This window comes from Crinia signifera, chromosome 5 (assembly GCF_055691185.1).
Source record: "Crinia signifera chromosome 5, ASM5569118v1, whole genome shotgun sequence".
Classification (NCBI taxonomy): Eukaryota; Metazoa; Chordata; class Amphibia; order Anura; family Myobatrachidae; genus Crinia; species Crinia signifera.
This window is the reverse complement of record NC_139221.1, coordinates 158241276-158258115: the sequence shown is the minus strand read 5'-3', so window position 1 is coordinate 158258115 and position 16840 is coordinate 158241276. Positions and strand designations below refer to the sequence as shown.

General features: G+C 46.9%; 1 long non-coding RNA gene across 16 annotated transcripts in view; it reads right to left on the bottom strand.

Annotated features, from left to right (window-relative positions):
- LOC146080668 (uncharacterized) overlaps positions 1 to 13722 on the bottom strand; it is a 121560-nt gene extending 107838 nt beyond the window's left edge. For 5 of the 16 annotated variants that reach the window (XR_014474934.1, XR_014474935.1, XR_014474936.1 and 2 more), the window contains exons 1-2: positions 13597 to 13722; positions 12513 to 12608 (exon numbers count right to left, since the gene is read on the bottom strand). This is a non-coding gene — a long non-coding RNA (uncharacterized LOC146080668). Of the gene's footprint in view, positions 1 to 2359; positions 2454 to 4223; positions 4242 to 12512; positions 12609 to 13437; positions 13484 to 13569 lie in introns of those variants that run through there. The other 11 variants (XR_014474941.1, XR_014474939.1, XR_014474940.1 and 8 more) reach the window with 11 other exon arrangements.
- Between the last annotated feature and the right edge of the window lie 3118 nt (positions 13723 to 16840).

Genomic DNA, 16840 nt, shown 5'->3' with positions numbered 1-16840 from the left:
TCGCTCGCTTCGCTCGCAATGCTTCGGGCACGGTGGCTCGCTTCGCTCGCCACAGCTTTAATAACCTCCTCCACGCCCTAGTGGATGGTAGGGCATGAAATACCGCCTGTCGGCACATGTCGGCTCAAAAAACAGTGAAAAACCCCATGTCGACCTTATGACCAGTCGACCTTCCTCATGTCGACCTTTATGCAAATTCGACCTTAAGTCATGTCGACCTTGGCCCATGTCGACCTTAAGTCAGGTCGACCTTCCTGCCAGTCAACCTAGTGGTGTCGACCTAATGACTGTAGACCTAACTTCATTCTAATAGATGACCGCTTCCCCTCCCTGCACCAACCCCTGTCACCATGTTTCCCGTATCACCCTGCATCTCCTCTCCCTGCACAAACCCCTTCTCACCCTGTGCCAACCCCCTCTCTTCTTGCATCCTCAGCCACCCTGCATAAACCACCTCTCACCCTGCGTACTCCACCCCCTTCACCAACCCCCTCTCACTGTGCACCAAAACCACTCTCACACTGAGTCTTCCCTCATGCTGTGTCCTCTCACCCTGCATCAACCCTATCTAACCCTGCTTCCCATGCCCCCCTGCACCAACCCTCTCTCACCCTGAATCCTCTACCTCCCTTCACCAAACCCCTCTCACCCTGCACCAACCCCCTCTCACCCTGAGTCTTCCCTCCTCCTGTGTCCTCTGACCCTGCATCAAGCCCCTCACCCTGCGTGCTACGCTTCCCTTCACCAGCCCCATCTCACCCAGCATTTTCCCTCACACTGCACCAACCCCCTCTCACCCTGTGTCCCCCCTGAACCAACCTCCTTTCACCCTATGTCCTCCGCCCCCTCTCACCTTGCATCTTCCCTTACCCTACACCAACTCACTCTCACCCTGTGTCTTCCTCAACCTGAACCAACCCTCTCTGACCCTGCATCCCACGCCCTCCTTCACCAAACCCTCTCACCCTACACCAACCCATTTTCACCCTGTGTCTTTCCTCACCCTGTGTCCTCTCGCCCTGCACCAACTCTCTCTAACCCTGTATACCATGCCCACCTGCACCATCCCCCTCTAACCCTTCATCTTCCCTCAACCTGCACCAACCCTCTCTGACCCTGCATCCCATGCCCCCTGCACCAACCCCCTCTTACCCTACACCAACCCATTCTCACCCTGTGTCTTCCGTCACCCCGTGTCCTCTCACCCTGCACCAAACCTCTCTAACCCTGCATCCCACGCCACCCTGCACCAAAACCCCTCTCATCCTCCGCTTTCCATCACCAACCCCATCTCACACAGCATTTTCCCTCACCATGCACCAACCCTCTTTGACTTGTCCGCCTCCCCCCCCCCTGCACCAAACCCCTTTCACTCTGCATCCTCCGCCCCCCTTCACCAACCCCCTCTCACACTGCATCTTCCCTCACCCTGCAGCAACCATCTCTAACCCTGCATCCCATGCCCCCCTGCACCTACCCCCAGCATTTTTCCTCACCATGCACCAACCCTCTTTGACTCTGCATTGTCCGCCCCCCCCCCCCTGCACCAAACCCCTTTCACTCTGCATCCTCCGCCCCCCTTTACCAACCCCCTCTCACACTGCACCTTCCCTCACCCTGCAGCAACCATCTCTAACCCTGCATCCCATGCCCCCCTGCACCTACTCCCAGCATTTTCCCTCACCATGCAAAAACCATCTTGTCTGCCCCCCTGCACCAAACACATCTCACTCTGCATCCTCCGCCCCCTTCACCAACCCCCTCTCACCCTGGATCTTCCCTCACCCTGCACCAACCCACTCTCACCCTGTGTCTTCCCTCAACCTGTGTCCTCTCACACTGCATCCTCACCCCCCCCCCCCCACACACACCAACTTGTGTCCTCTGCCCCCTCTCACCCTGCATCTTTCCTCACCCTAACTCCAAACCCCTCTCACCTTGCACCAACCCTCTCAAACCCTGCATCCCAAGCCCCCCTGCACCAACCCCCTCTCACCCTGCATCCTCCATCCCCTTTCAACATACCCCTCTTACCCTGCATCCCACGCCCCCTGCACCAACCCCCTCACCCTGCATCTTCCCTCACCCTTCACCAACCCTCTCTCACCCTGCATCCTCTGCCCCCCTGCACCAGCCACTCTCACCCTGCATCATCTCTCACCCTGCACCCCCCTCAAATCCCGCATCTTCTTTAATCCTGCATCTTCTCTCACCCTGCACCACCCCCCTCTCCCCCTGCAAACTCCAGGACCTAAATTCATCAAGCTATAAACATAATGTACAGAAGAGAGTCTATAGCAAACATACATATTTGATAAATATGCATGTATGCCAGGAAGATATTATCGCGCCTCCTTACCTGTTGTTTGCAGCTGCTCCTGCCATTGGACCATTTAGAATATGCTGTAGTTAATTGTTGTCGACATCACAATTCATTTGTGGAGAAGACCTACCTGGAAAAAAAAAACATAAGAAAGAGGCGCATTAATATGTTCATTACATACATGCATATTTATTTTTACTGTGACATACATCATAACACACATAAATGCAGTACTGTGCAGACAACACAATTCATCCTTATGAGTACTTGTCCCAGTGACTGCGAGTACACGCTACAGCACATATTTTACCCTGAACTGCGGACATGGGACTCAGTTTTAAAAACTGAGCGGATCCCCAGAGACATGCTCTAATGCAGCCAGTCCTGAGGAGCCGGCAGGGACTTTCACCTCCCCATCATCTCGCCGCAGCCGGAACATCTCAGCCACCAGTTCCTGATTACATCCCCACAAGCACCTTGTCTTATTACAGTAATAATATTGATGTCTATATTGCTAAATTTCTTAAATGTCAATTTCTTTTTTTATACACAAAAGGCTAACTACTCACTTTGATGAGGTAAAGTACCGACAGTGGCCACTAGAAGACACTCAACGGACCAAATTACTCCTTTGTGTTCTAAAATATGTCATAACAGAAAGTGAGAGCAATTTTTGCATGGACACTGATCTGTTTTAAACTTGCTGGATATGGAAAGAGGTAGCTGTGAAGACAGATTGGAGGTAGGAAAAGATATGGACTGGGTGTGGGGTGGAGAGTTTGTGGGCTAAAAACTGTCACAGCTCAAAGTTAACATACATTGAAGAAGCCGTCATTTTGACTAGTGCTTAAGGGGGAGGGTTAAAGTAATTAAAGTAATTAGTGTTAGGGCATTTATTAAGATTAAGATTAAGGAATACAGATGGAGGCGGACAGGAGCTCCATCTACCTAAAGCTTCTAAGAGTGAAAAGTGGGTATATTGTCCATAGCAACCAATCAGACTCTAGCTTTCATTTCTGAATTGGTTGCTATAGACAACTAGCAGAGGAGATTGGACACTTACCAGCATTTGACATTCTGCATAGCAGCTTTCTTCAGAAACCACTATTTTGGGCTTTTTTATAATATGAAAAAGATCTGCCATTACTAAAGGAACCCCTCTGAAGGGTAGACTGTTTATTCGGGATTCAAAAAACCTGAGCTATACCCCTGACGAAGTCCTGTGCGACGAAACGCGAATTTTTATGAATAAAGGATCACTAATCCTAAAAGGAGTCTCCTTATTTTGAAAAAAATGGATGAGAGAACTTTCTGATAAAAATACCAGTGAAATGGACTTATTGTGAACTGGCTAGGTGGTACTCATTATCGCGCACTCCGATAACCCCCTTTCCTATATATATATATATATATATAGCTTATCCCCTGTGTATTGATGCCCTGAGGACGGGGATATTCCCGAAAGCGCTTGGCGCTATAATACACTTTTTTTCACTTATGACTATTTGATCGAGTTGTTATTTTTTCTGAGTGCCGCCCCCCAGCTGGATTTATATATATATATATATATATATATATATATATATATATATATATATATATATATATATATATATATATATATACACCAGACAAACAAATGAGGCGTTTGTACATATATATATATATATATATATATATACACGTTTGTAGATCCGGCACTCCTGCTTCCTAATGCAGGTGGACTGGGTGCCTTTGCTCGATTTGGATAAAAGTTGGTGGTGTGTCCTCCACAGAGTAATGCACCGCACGGCACTCCAGTAGGTGAAAAAAGGCAAATTTATTGTGCAACAGTTTCGGAGCCTAACGCTCCTTCATCAGGCTTACAGCAGAATCAAAAAATAAATGACAAGGTGCCTACCTTATAGTGTGAGTACATGAAAGACCTCCCCCTCTGCGGCTAAGATCCTGTTTGGTGCTGGGACGGACGAGGCAGAAGCCGCGCTGTGCACGGAGCCTCACTTCCGGTTTCCCAGACTGCTCCCTGCTGCGTGTGCTATTCACGTCACCTGTTGCCATGCAAACGGGGACGCGCTGTAACCACGTTGCCTGGGTTACCAGTATACAGGATCATACGGCCAGGGGCTGGATATAAACAGTGCTAAATGGTGCTGCGTGATAACAAAAGAAGTGACAACATACATACACTATTAAAAACACAACCAGCAGCATTTCATATTATAGCGAATACATGTCTAAACAATGTTATAAAGCTGCTGAAAAAAAATTCCTTAAACTGCGGTAATGCCATGTCCATATGATGGTCATGTCGGCACTTTCGCGTGTCGACCATCAGTCACTTGTTGCTCAAAAATACGGAGAAAAGGTAGCATATGGTCATTTTTAACCAGAAAACAAGAAAACAAGAATATTATGTCCAAGTTTTTTAATTATGTGAGAGTATTCCACATAATTTGTTCATTTAATCCATGGGGAGATGTTGTATTTAAGCGGAAAATCCACCTTGCCTCTAATCTTAAGAGGGCTTTCTGTCTGTCACCACCCCGTGGCATAGGGGGGACATGATCAATAATCTGGTATTTTAAAGCTGACAGGGGGTGTCCCATTTGTTTGAAGTGGGCAGCCACAGGTTGTTCCATGGGCTTATTCTCCAGGGCGGCCTTGATGGCCGACCTGTGTTGGGCCATCCTTTCTTTAAATTCTCTAGTTGACATCCCCACATAGTGGAGTCCACATGGACAGATTATAATATATACTATATATCGTGTGCTACATGTTAGCACATGTCTGATGGGGTAGATTGTGTTGTTATGTGGGTGTTTGAAGGAGGTACCTTGAATCAAATACATGCAGGTTATGCATTTAATGCACCGGTAGCAACCCTTGGCTTTGGTTCTACTTGTGGCTACTTGAACTTCATCAAAGCCGGTGATGTCTGTGTGCACTAAAATGTCACGTAGGTTGCGTCCTCTCTTGTAACACGTCATGGGACGGATGTCGGTAAAGCAAGGTAGGCTCTTGTCCGTTGCTAGGATGGGCCACAGAGCCCTGCTTGCAATTGGGATGACACTGCTGTTGATGTCATACGTGGTTGTCCAGGGGAACACCTCTCTCGTTGCTTTTTCCGCTTTAGGTTTCAGTAGGCTGTCTCTTCTGATTTTCATCACTCTTTGTTTAGTTGCTGTTAGCTCTTTCAGCTGGTATCCTTTCTGATGGAATTTTTCCAGTACTATATCAAGAGCTTCGGACAGTTTACTGGGATCGCTGCATATTCTTGCTGCTCTCAGCATCTGAGAATATGCCAATCCTTTTTTAAGTGGAGGAGGGTGATGACTGCTAGCTAAAAGCAGGGTGTTACGGTCGGTATTCTTATAGTGGATCATGGTGTTAATGATGCCCTCTTTCAATGATACCGCCACATCCAGAAAATTGATCTCTTCTCTATGCCACGTGTATGTCAATTTGATAGGTCCTGGTAGATTTTTGATTCCTGTTAGTAATTTGTCTAATTCTTCAGGTGTTCCTCGCCACACCATGAATAGGTCATCTATAAATCGACACAATAGCATTATGTTGGATGTCGACATAGTGTTTTTGAAGAAAAGTTGTTCCTGTTGTACCATATATGTGTTGGCGTATGATGGTGCCACCGCCGATCCCATGGCACAGCCCTCCAATTGGAGGAAGATTTGTCCATCGAATCTAAAGAAGTTCTTGGTTAGTACCAGCTCCAATAGACGAAGAAATAGATCTTTATTGAACTTAAATTCTTCTCCAAGGGACTCTAGAAAGAGTTGCATGGCCATTAGGCCTTGATCATGGGGAATTGAAGTGTATAATGACGTGACGTCCATGGTACACATAATGGCAGTTAGGGGCAATGTTGGTAAATTCTTCAATCGATTTAAAAAGTCTGTTGTGTCCTTTAGATGAGTCTCATGTTGTATTACAAGCGGTTGTATTAATTGATCTAATAGCTGGGAGACGGGCTGGAACAAGCTGCCTCGGGCCGAGATTATTGGACGGCCGGGTGGTAGGGTGGCATGCTTATGTATCTTTGGTACACTATACAAAATTGGCATAATCGGATGGGTGACTGTCAGAGCGTCCATTAGTTTTTTGTCAATTATGTTGTTTTTGACTGCGTCATTAAGCACGGACATAAGCTCCTTCTTGTATGCATCTGTGGGGTCTCTTTGCAATTTTTTATATACTTTTGTATCCGCCAGTTGGCGATTAAGTTCTGCCTTATAGGCACTGAGATCCTGAATGACGATCGCCCCGCCTTTGTCAGCGGGGCGAATAATTATGCTTTTATCCTCCTGCAAGATCTTTAATGCTTTTGTTTCTTTCTGGTTCAAATTCGGATGGAATGGGGACTTTGTTGCTATGAATCGGTCCATAGAGGCATTCATGAGTCTTGTATAAGTTTTGATTGATGGGTTCTGAGAGATGGGGTCAAATGTGGAATGGCTGTGAGTTTTTTTGAAAGTGGCTACAGGTGAATTGTCCTGTTGAGGGATGGTATTCTGAAAATGTTCTCTTAGCCGTAATTTACAGCTCATTTTGTGCATGTCCATTTGCCAAGAGAAGGGGTCGTGACGGTTAGTAGGCACAAAAGAGAGCCCTTTGTCCAATATCTTCTCTTCTTCTGTAGTCAGTATTCGACTGGACAAATTGAAAACAGCTTTAGTTAACGGCCTCTTGCTTTTGAAGAGCCTTTCGGCTTGGCCGCCACGGCGGGTTCTTTTATGCCGCGACCTCTCCTGGTGGTAACCCCTAAAGTGAATTTGAAGTTTGGTCTAATAAAATCAAGCAGCAATGCGAGACCTACCGCAAGGAGCTGGTGAGGTTTAAGAAAACCAAACTCGCAGTAGTGGAAAATGACTATGAGTCAAACCAGGTGTATCGCTGGCTTACTGGGAATGAGCCCCAACCCAGGAATACCAGATCATTCAATCGAAGAAGCTGGCGTACTAGGAAGCCAGATCAGCCGAGGGGTGTTAACACATCTCAATCTGACAGTGACTTTCTACCAAATGAATCAGATGAAAGCGCGTCCAACAAACGTCCCCCTTTAGGGGTTACCACCAGGAGAGGTCGCGGCATAAAAGAACCCGCCATGGCGGCCAAGCCGAAAGGCTCTTCAAAAGCAAGAGGCCGTTAACTAAAGCTGTTTTCAATTTGTCCAGTCGAATACTGACTACAGAAGAAGAGAAGATATTGGACAAAGGGCTCTCTTTTGTGCCTACTAACCGTCACGACCCCTTCTCTTGGCAAATGGACATGCACAAAATGAGCCGTAAATTACGGCTAAGAGAACATTTTCAGAATACCATCCCTCAACAGGACAATTCATCTGTAGCCACCTTCAAAAAAACTCACAGCCATTCCACATTTGACCCCATCTCTCAGAACCCATCAATCAAAACTTATACAAGACTCATGAATGCCTCTATGGACCGATTCATAGCAACAAAGTCCCCATTCCATCCGAATTTGAACCAGAAAGAAACAAAAGCATTAAAGATCTTGCAGGAGGATAAAAGCATAATTATTCGCCCCGCTGACAAAGGCGGGGCGATCGTCATTCAGGATCTCAGTGCCTATAAGGCAGAACTTAATCGCCAACTGGCGGATACAAAAGTATATAAAAAATTGCAAAGAGACCCCACAGATGCATACAAGAAGGAGCTTATGTCCGTGCTTAATGACGCAGTCAAAAACAACATAATTGACAAAAAACTAATGGACGCTCTGACAGTCACCCATCCGATTATGCCAATTTTGTATAGTGTACCAAAGATACATAAGCATGCCACCCTACCACCCGGCCGTCCAATAATCTCGGCCCGAGGCAGCTTGTTCCAGCCCGTCTCCCAGCTATTAGATCAATTAATACAACCGCTTGTAATACAACATGAGACTCATCTAAAGGACACAACAGACTTTTTAAATCGATTGAAGAATTTACCAACATTGCCCCTAACTGCCATTATGTGTACCATGGACGTCACGTCATTATACACTTCAATTCCCCATGATCAAGGCCTAATGGCCATGCAACTCTTTCTAGAGTCCCTTGGAGAAGAATTTAAGTTCAATAAATATCTATTTCTTCGTCTATTGGAGCTGGTACTAACCAAGAACTTCTTTAGATTCGATGGACAAATCTTCCTCCAATTGGAGGGCTGTGCCATGGGATCGGCGGTGGCACCATCATACGCCAACACATATATGGTAAAACAGGAACAACTTTTCTTCAAAAACACTATGTCGACATCCAACATAATGCTATTGTGTCGATTTATAGATGACCTATTCATGGTGTGGCGAGGAACACCTGAAGAATTAGACAAATTACTAACAGGAATCAATAATCTACCAGGACCTATCAAATTGACATACACGTGGCATAGAGAAGAGATCAATTTTCTGGATGTGGCGGTATCATTGAAAGAGGGCATCATTAACACCATGATCCACTATAAGAATACCGACCGTAACACCCTGCTTTTAGCTAGCAGTCATCACCCTCCTCCACTTAAAAAAGGATTGGCATATTCTCAGATGCTGAGAGCAGCAAGAATATGCAGCGATCCCAGTAAACTGTCCGAAGCTCTTGATATAGTACTGGAAAAATTCCATCAGAGAGGATACCAGCTGAAAGAGCTAACAGCAACTAAACAAAGAGTGATGAAAATCAGAAGAGACAGCCTACTGAAACCTAAAGTGGAAAAAGCAACGAGAGAGGTGTTCCCCTGGACAACCACGTATGACATCAACAGCAGTGTCATCCCAATTGCAAGCAGGGCTCTGTGGCCCATCCTAGCAACGGACAAGAGCCTACCTTGCTTTACCGACATCCGTCCCATGACGTGTTACAAGAGAGGACGCAACCTACGTGACATTTTAGTGCACACAGACATCACCGGCTTTGATGAAGTTCAAGTAGCCACAAGTAGAACCAAAGCCAAGGGTTGCTACCGGTGCATTAAATGCATAACCTGCATGTATTTGATTCAAGGTACCTCCTTCAAACACCCACATAACAACACAATCTACCCCATCAGACATGGGCTAACATGTAGCACACGATATATAGTATATATTATAATCTGTCCATGTGGACTCCACTATGTGGGGATGTCAACTAGAGAATTTAAAGAAAGGATGGCCCAACACAGGTCGGCCATCAAGGCTGCCCTGGAGAATAAGCCCATGGAACAACCTGTGGCTGCCCACTTCAAACAAATGGGACACCCCCTGTCAGCTTTAAAATACCAGATTATTGATCATGTCCCCCCTATGCCACGGGGTGGTGACAGACAGAAAGCCCTCTTAAGATTAGAGGCAAGGTGGATTTTCCGCTTAAATACAACATCTCCCCATGGATTAAATGAACAAATTATGTGGAATACTCTCACATAATTAAAAAACTTGGACATAATATTCTTGTTTTCTTGTTTTCTGGTTAAAAATGACCATATGCTACCTTTTCTCCGTATTTTTGAGCAACAAGTGACTGATGGTCGACACGCGAAAGTGCCGACATGACCATCATATGGACATGGCATTACCGCAGTTTAAGGAATTTTTTTTCAGCAGCTTTATAACATTGTTTAGACATGTATTCGCTATAATATGAAATGCTGCTGGTTGTGTTTTTAATAGTGTATGTATGTTGTCACTTCTTTTGTTATCACGCAGCACCATTTAGCACTGTTTATATCCAGCCCCTGGCCGTATGATCCTGTATACTGGTAACCCAGGCAACGTGGTTACAGCGCGTCCCCGTTTGCATGGCAACAGGTGACGTGAATAGCACACGCAGCAGGGAGCAGTCTGGGAAACCGGAAGTGAGGCTCCGTGCACAGCGCGGCTTCTGCCTCGTCCGTCCCAGCACCAAACAGGATCTTAGCCGCAGAGGGGGAGGTCTTTTATGTACTCACACTATAAGGTAGGCACCTTGTCATTTATTTTTTGATTCTGCTGTAAGCCTGATGAAGGAGCGTTAGGCTCCGAAACTGTTGCACAATAAATTTGCCTTTTTTCACCTACTGGAGTGCCGTGCGGTGCATTACTCTGTGGAGGACACACCACCAACTTTTATATATATATATATATGAAAAAGAAAGGGGGGTTTCAGAGGGCGCTAGAGTAACACAGCAACTTTGATAAAATAATTGTATTTAATACAAAAAAAGATTAAGAATGAAATTTCACATGAATCACCCTATACCAAGTGTAACAAATAAACACACGTGTTACAATAATGTGCCACTTCTGGTGGATAGATAAATTGCTCAAAAGACGTTCACAAATGCATGCACAACTCTGGTGGGTTGATAGTGGAAAGCAGTGAGGTAATTGGCACTCCAGATAAAGCTTTGTAGTTTTTATGCTGCGGTGCCTTCCACAGGTAAATATACACAACTAACACTCACGGATGCTGGTGAAAGCATTTAGAGATCAACAGGCGGCACTCCACAGGCTTGTCTGAATCAAATTATATTTGGTGCATAGTAGTAAAACATCAAAATTCCATAGGACCTAGGCACTTAGCAGTGGGGATTAGACTGTGGGGTAGGGTAGGTTTAGGTAGGGATGGCCATTGACCATTTGAAATCATCGATGGTTTATGGCCGATGTTGAGTACTTTTGACATCGATGTGGGAGAACCAGAACGTTTCCCTACATCGATGGCAAAGGAGCACCGATATTTCCATTTTTTTCTTTCAAGGTGCCAGGACACGGAGCATTGCACCCCCCCCCCCCCTTTCCCGGGCACATGGAAGTCCCGCCCCCGAGATCTGATTGGCCCACAGGCCATTCCGTCATACATAATGGATGACCATCGATAGCTAAAAGTATCAATGGTTATCCATCAAATAGTTTACTACTATCAATGGCTGGGTGCAGAATCACCATCGATGGCGTATGCACTGATGGCCATCCCTAGGTTTAGGCAGTGGGGTTACACTGCAGGGAGGGATAAAGAAAGGGGGGGGGGGGCAGGAGGAGGGTAGGTATACTAACCTGGCCCCCATCAGGATTACTCATTTGGGATGCCTTTATCAGTGTTCTGGCCGCCCGCATCCCAACCACCAGTCATTCAAATATAACCCAATTAACAGTAAAGTAAACACATATGACACTAAGGGGCCCATTTATCATTCAATAGTTGTGGCTAAATACCCTAGCCGCAAATATGAAGTATCACCGGAATGTATGTAAGAGGGACTGAGGCAGGAATCTCCAGTCCCTGCTGCAATCCATCCTGCCGCATCCCACATTTGTTTCTATGGGGGATGCAAAGCTGTCCAATGTATCAACACCGAGCAACAGTGCTTCACGTACCTAGCCTATGGGCTACACACCGCACTGCCACCGGGGCAGTGTGGTCACCGGGGGTTCAGCACTAACCTGTCCCTGCATGAGGGGGACAATACATTCTGGCAATAGGATCACATTTTACAATGCGATCCAGGGCGGTAATATTCCACCCAGTCCTCATAAATAGGCCCCTAAAGTACATATAAATATTCATGTACATACAGTATACATGTTATGTGATGTGAACCTAATGAAAAAAATAGGAAATAAAACACCACAGAATACAAGAAGTAAAAAGGAAAGTTAAATGGGGAGAATAAAGGCAAAAAATTATTGATTTTTTCAAAACAATATTCACTGCGTTTTACTCATTAAGGTCCCTTGGGATGAGGGTGTCCAGAGTTAAAAACCATTCGGCCATACACTTATGCAATTTTGGGAGATTTCCCCCAATTCTGTGGATCGAGCACAGAAATCGGAGATTGAACCTGCTGCACATAATATAAATAGGATTTACTGCTGTCATTTGTGGCTGCTTTTGCAGCTGCAATATATCGGAACTGATTTCCAGTGAACTCCCCCCAAGCAGCCCCCGAGAGCCCTTCCGTACTATTTTTACATATGGACATATACAGACATATTATGTAACAGTAATATATATATATATATATATATATATATATATATATATATATATATATATATATATATATATACATGGATCCGAAGGTGGGGTGGACTGAGGTGATTGGGTCCAATTTACTTGTAACTATTGTTTGTGCGTGTATATACAGACACACACACACACACACACAAGTACAGACAAACTCATTTGAATAAGTAATTAATTTACCTGGTTTCTGTAGAATATACAGGTCAGAAAAAGCTGACAGGAGGATGACAGGAGGGATCAGCCTGGAAAACATCTCCTCCCATTGATGGATTGGTCCTAGCGGAGGGTTCAGCCAATTTACAATTTTGGCTTAAATGGGCTATCAATTATCCTCAGGGACTACACTTTCACTATATTTAAGGGAGGGGATTTGATGAGTGTCCCGAATACTCGGATAGCCCACCCCCATACTCAGCCCTCTGACACCGAACTCAGCCCTGTTGCAGATCTCTCTCTGCATGTGTCCCGGCCCGACCGCAATCCTGCACATCGATTGCACACAGTGCATATCTCCAGACCCAATTACATCGGTACTGTCCCACTATTTGGAGACTGACCTGCAGTTGGGGTGGAGCAGGAGATCATATTGGTGATCGCTGAAGAGATGCCTTGCACCTCTGCTCAGCATCTCTTCACTATAGGCAGAAGAACAGGGAGTAGGGATGGCCATTGACCATGGATGATTCAAAATCATCGATGGTTTATGGCTGATGTCAAACACTTTTGTCATCGATGGGGGAGAACCAGATGGTTTGCTTTTTTTTTTTTTTCAAAGTGCCGGGGCACGGAGCAGAGCCCCGCCCTTGTGTTTTGATTGGCCCACCAGCCAATCACTGAAACACAATGGATGACCATCGATAGTTAAAAATACCGATGGTCATTCATTAACCATCCATAACCAGTGGGAACGATGGTCATCCCTAATTTGTCAGGGAAAGAGCTCGGGGCTTGCCTAGTCACTAGGAAAGTTCTGGGAACGCCCCCAAAAATGATTAAAAAAATCAGCAGCAGTAGATCATGCCCCGCCCATTTCCCATGTAGCCCCTCCTCTTTTCACGACCAATTTTAACATGCAATGTTGGGAGCTATGCACGAGTGTGATTACCTGGGGGGACAGTCTAACCTGCCCCGGGGCCAGCCCTCCAAAACAGCCGCGACACTGGGGACAGCTCTACCTCTCTCTCCTATTTGGCAGCGGCCGCCCACAACCCCGCAGTGGCAGTATCATTGGAGGTACCTGGTACCTCTGCCTCATCTCCCTCACCGTGCTGGGCAATATGATGGCAGTCAATGGCTGAATAATCTTCATGAAGGGGGAAAGATGGGACAACTTCACACAGCCGCCTCCAGCGCATCTCTCAGCCCAACCGTCCTCGCTCGCGCATCTCTAGTCTCAGCCCAACCGTCCTCGCTCGCGCATCTCATAGCCCAACAGTCCCCGGCCGCGCTGTCACGTGACAAAAAGGTGAGTGATGACGTCAAGCAACAGACGCGAGGGACGCGCCTCCCTCACCGCGGACCGAGCACAGTGTGAGTGTTCTTGAACAAGTGATGAGTAGCAGCAGCGGAGTAGCTTGCACCCCCCAGCAACACTAGAACAGCTGCTTCCACCTGCCCAGCAGCATCGGACAGCTCCTGCTACCCACCCCCAGCGGCAGCACAGCAGCAACTAGGGATGGCCATCGACCATCGATGATTAGAAATCATCGATGGTTTATGGCCGATGTCGAATAGTTTTGCCATTGATGGGGGAGAATCAGATGGTTTCCCACCATCGATGTCAAGCTTAAAAGGAATAGTTTTGTTTTTGCAAGTTGTCGGGACACTGAGCATAGCCCCGCCACCCGAGAAGCCCCGTCCCCGCATTTTGATTGGCTTCAATCAAAGAAAAAGGATGACCATCGATATATAAAAACATCAATGGTCGTCCATTGAATATTTAAACACTATCGATGGTTAGTTGCACTTTTGCCATCGATGGCAAAGGCAACAATGGCCATCCCTAGCAGAACCCCCCCCCCCCCCCCCCCTCCCCTGTAAAGACCCAGTCCGTGCAGTGATATCCGCCGTGATCACGGATGCACATAGTCCAGCCCAGCCCAGTGATAGTGTTAAGCCCGGCGGGACACTATCGTAAGATCATCAGAGCTCACCTCGTTGTCCCTCTCGACTGTCCCAAACACGGACTTCCCACCCGTAATGCGGCGTAGTGGCGGATTTAGGGAGGGGCAGCAAGGCATGTGTTCCCCTGTCTTTTAGAAAATAGATTTGATTCTTTATTATTATATCCTGCACTGCAGCCAGGTGCCGAGTTTAGGGACAGGGGAAAAGAGTGGGGTTGGGACAGACAGGCAACTGCCTCCGCTGACAGAGCTGCCAAGAAGTAAGCCAGGTGCAGAGGTGATACTCCAGGTGGAGAGGCTGTTGTTTAGTACAGGGCCAGGCAGAACAAGGCAGCAGATAAGTGAACCCCTCACCATCTCTATGTCCCGTTCCCATCAATCTTAGTGCCCCCCTATATATCAACCCAGGGCTGGCCCTACCTTTACATGGAGTACGCCACCCGGGCAGAATTGACCGTCGGACCAAGAGCAGTGTGCTATGTCCTCAGAGCAGGTCTGCGGCTATTTGAAATCTCCCACCGACTCACGAGCCAATCGGAGCTCGCAGTCCGGCAGCCAATCAGGAGCAGCCCCCTTGACAGCGAGCATTTACCTACCCTGTTGCAATGAGCATGTAAAACCCCTTGGCAAAGAGCATGGAACCCACTTGGCATCAAGTATGAAGCCCCTGGCATTGAGCAAGAACCCCCTAGCAATGAGCATGTACAGTAGGTAAGCGGCACTAATGTGGCATAACAATGTGTGTGGCACAATGTGTAATGGTGCAGTGTGTCTAAGGGGCTCTAACTGTTGCAGTGTGTCTAAAGGTGTGTACACACGGGGCGATATTGGTTAAAATCGCTGGCAATATGGTCGCTGAGCGACCATATTGCCAGTGATTTGTAGTACTGTGGGCGATAAATCGCTGGCTGCGTGCTCCCCTGTGTAGCTCCTAATGGTCGCAGGAGCATGCTGGCGCTGTGCAGGAGTTCAGCAGCTAACGGACACCTATCCCCCCACAGAGGTCAGCGGCAGGCAGAGTCCCCCCCCCCCCCCCCCCCCCCCCGTGACAGCAGCAGCAGGAGACAAGGACCCAGCCCACCACATGACAACACTGTCACACCTTCCTGCTGTGCAAGTATCACCCGGTCCCTCACCGCACAGACAGCAGCCACTGGTAAAGGGCCCTACACACAGAGCGGTATTTGGCCACTTTTTGAGCAATTTTACATAATTTTACTACATCGCTCAGAAAGTGGCTTAATATCGTTGTGTGTGTAACCCACACAGAGATGTAAATGCACGCCCCCGTGGGTCCCCCGATGTATAACAGCCCTGCTTGTAAATTAAAAGTGATCGTTCAGAATGCCTTGTACATGTTTGCAGTGTGGTGGCTTCTGAGCGATCACTGAAGCTGCTCAGCGGCCGGTCACCCAGCCACTTCGGCCAGCCAACAGCATGCAGGGTGTCCCTTCAGCGTATGTGAGATCAGCAGCAGGTTCCCTGTGGTACACAAAAAAAAAGGCTTTTTTCCAATCGCACAGGTGAGGATATCTGTGTATGTGATATAACCCTTTTGTATAATGAGGATGAAGATGTAATAATTAAAAGTTAATTTTTATTAAAACCACCTCTCTTTACCAGTGCGCCACACTAATGACAGCCTTCTCTTTCTCAAAAACTGGTTCCCTGTGGTAGATGGGAACTACTACTTCCCATCCGCTGCAGGGACCCCGCTGCCAACTTCACATACGCTACATGGACCCAGCTGCCTAGATCCCGTCCCTGCCATATACTGTAAGGGGACTTCCAGGGGCAGGAGTCACCACCCCTCCCTTCTATGCTACTCCTCCTGACTCCGCACGCAGCCGGTGCAGACTCAGTCCACAGTCCCTCAGACGTGCCTCCAGGGATAACAACAAGAAGGAGCCAGGGGACGGGCCCCTTAGCCACCAGTCATCACTGCAGCCCGCCAGGAAGGAGGAACCAGGAGCCACCGCTATCCACTGGGAGAAGCTGGGAGCCGCCGTGATGTTGCTCAGGCAAAGAACTTCTCAGCTACTGCACCAAGCGCTGCCCCTCTTATATATCCCATCTAGACAGATACCATTCAGGCTCATTATGTTTTTCCCTTAATGGATCCTTCAGTTCACGTACCTTCTGTATATGTGCTGCTATAGGGTTAGTAAAATAACAGCAGGCTGGTCCTACTATTTGACACATTCCTCCCGGAGCAGCAGTAAAGTAACCGAGTATTTGGTGTATTTTAGCATGATATTTCAAGGTTTTTTAAATAAACTCCTGTACATCCAATACTTCATCGATCAGTGACATTGTCAAGTAGCTTAGTAAAAGCTTTAGGGGCAGATGTATTAATCTTTAACAAGAGATAAATGCAAGGGCGAT